The sequence below is a fragment of the Nematolebias whitei genome, chromosome 19 (assembly GCF_014905685.2).
Source record: "Nematolebias whitei isolate Nwh7 chromosome 19, NemWhi1, whole genome shotgun sequence".
NCBI classification, from domain to species: domain Eukaryota; kingdom Metazoa; phylum Chordata; class Actinopteri; order Cyprinodontiformes; family Rivulidae; genus Nematolebias; species Nematolebias whitei.
In genome coordinates, this window is record NC_056516.1 from 39988071 (window position 1) to 39990435 (window position 2365).

The window sequence follows — 2365 nt, forward strand, 5'->3', positions numbered from 1 at the left end:
CAGTGGGGGGACACGTCCCGATGGCTCCAGAGTCCAGTGGGGGGACAAGTCCTGGCTGAAACTTCCTGCCTGCTCCTGAGTTAGTGGGGACGCAGTCTGCTCTGTGGCGTCCCCACTAACTCAGGAGCCAGGCAGAAGGAGAAATCCCACACAAGACAGGCTCTAGAGCAATGTGGATATCCTAACTGGGCCTTCCTGAAAGAAGAAACCCAAACAGGACTCCAGTCAGCCAACAGGTGAAAAGGAGGAACCCAGACCCAGACCAGTGGTCATTCCATATGTTGAGGGAGTATCAGAGAAACTGAGACGTTTATTTTCTAAACATAACGTCCCAGTGGCTTTTAAACCCCAAAATACATTACGGCAAAGACTGGTTCATCCCAAAGATCCAGTCCCCCGGCACAAACAGAGTAATGTTGTGTATGCTGTTCAGTGTCAGGAGGGCTGTGATCAGTCTTACATCGGGGAAACTAAACAGCCACTGGCCAAAAGGATGGCCCAGCACAGAAGATCAACATCATCAGGCCAGGATTCTGCGGTCTACACTCATCTCCAGGCCAGCGGTCACTCTTTCAGGGATGAAGATGTTCACATCCTGGACAGAGAGGAACGATGGTTTGAGAGAGGAGTAAAGGAGGCCATCTTTGTGAAAAGAAACCGTCCATCATTAAACAGGGGCGGAGCCTCCAGGTTCAACTGTCCCCCTCTTACAATGCTGTGATTGCTAGTATCACTCAGCCCTCTGTGAACAGTAAACAGCCATCAGGTGCTAATGATCCATTGTTAGGCTGATGGTCCTTCTTGAGCATGTGATCAGCTGGTTCTGGTTGTCAGCAGCAAACTGGTTGATCCACTCTGAGAAGGTGCTATTTAAGAGACTGAGCTGAATACAGCACCTCAGACTGAGGAAGTCCTCAGGATGAGAGACGAAACGTTTCTAGATTTTTTTGCTTTGTTTTGTTTTTGAATGTCCAGAGGACCAGATTGAACTTTTGTATATTTCTTTACCAAGTTTTCCACATGGAGCTTAAAAGAGAGACACAAATCGACCAAGATATCCAAATATTTGTAGGAATCAACAAACACAATTGTTGGATGTAACTGGGACCCTATGTACATAATTTTGTTCCACCACGTGGTGCGAATGACAAATAAACTGTCTCTGAAATAAAGGAATGCAGGCAGGTGTGGAGTGGGGGATATTTAAAGAGAAGGCGTCCCTGGAGGGAGCCCTGGGGTGCTCCTGGAGGCTCTCAGAGTAACTGTTTAAAATACCTCACATGCCTCCAGTTATCATTTATTGACAAAGTTCCTCCAGGACTGGACCAGGACCTGATCTCGGACGCCTTTGGGAACCTGAGAGTCCAGACCAGGATCTGCAGCTGACCCTGACCCACTGAGCACCAAGGACCGATTCCAGACAAAATGGAGGCTGAGCGCACCTGACGCGCGTGTAAACCTCTCTACTACAGGAGCGTTGGAGCGAGGCAGGCCGCGTGCGCAGCATGACGGGCCGGTACCGAGCTGCGGTCCGGAGGGCTGAAGGCTCGGCTCACCTGGAGTCGGTGTGGTTCACCTGTTTAATCCGGGATCAGCCGCGCTGAGGCAGAGCAGCAGCTGCCGACATTTGTCCGCAGGAACACGCGCTCCTCCGCCCGTGCGCCGTCACAGTCCTCCGCGCGGTGGAGCGTCCCCTCGGCCGCGTCGCTGCTGTTTGCGTCCGAACAGCGGAAAGGATCAGTTGTGTTCTCCGTGTCCAGCTGATCAGTGGATCGCTGCCTGTCAGAGATCCATGAACAATACTTCCGCTGGGGGTTTCAAAATAAAGCGAACAGAAGCGCAGACTTTGAAGCAAATAAGAGCGGAGAGTTTCAGTAACAGCAGTCCTTTGAAAACACAGCCCACTATCGCTTCTGTCACACACACATTGCGTTAAACTTTACTTCTAAAGCCCGATTTAATACATAAACATCGAAGAACAATCATACTTCCGCTCTGCGCCGCCTGTCGGCCACTTTATATCATAGATGTCATATACACACTAGATCCAGCACTGACCATAGATATAAACACTAGATCCAGCATTGGCCGCCATCTTGGAACGGTCGCCCGCTCCACTCAGTGTGACCTGTTTGACGGAGCAATGAAGAATCTGTTGAATGAGTCAGAGCTGAATCTAAACTCATTCTCACGATTTGTTCCTCTGTAAATCTGAGGAGTACAGACATTAAAGATGAACACATGGTTCAGTGTTTTTAAATATTCTTGGTGGAGTTAACATTAACACTAATAAAATATTATTATGACACGTTTGCAAAACTCACAGTCACTGACACATTTTTATTAAGATCTATATATTATACAT

General features: G+C 48.7%; 1 protein-coding gene across 1 annotated transcript in view; it reads right to left on the bottom strand.

Annotated features, from left to right (window-relative positions):
• LOC119425552 (dyslexia-associated protein KIAA0319-like protein) overlaps nt 1–1888 on the bottom strand; it is a 14361-nt gene extending 12473 nt beyond the window's left edge. Inside the window, exon 1 of the mRNA XM_037693079.1 lies at nt 1557–1888. The gene's annotated coding sequence lies outside the window, so the exon portion shown is untranslated. The remainder of the gene's footprint in view (nt 1–1556) is intronic.
• Between the last annotated feature and the right edge of the window lie 477 nt (nt 1889–2365).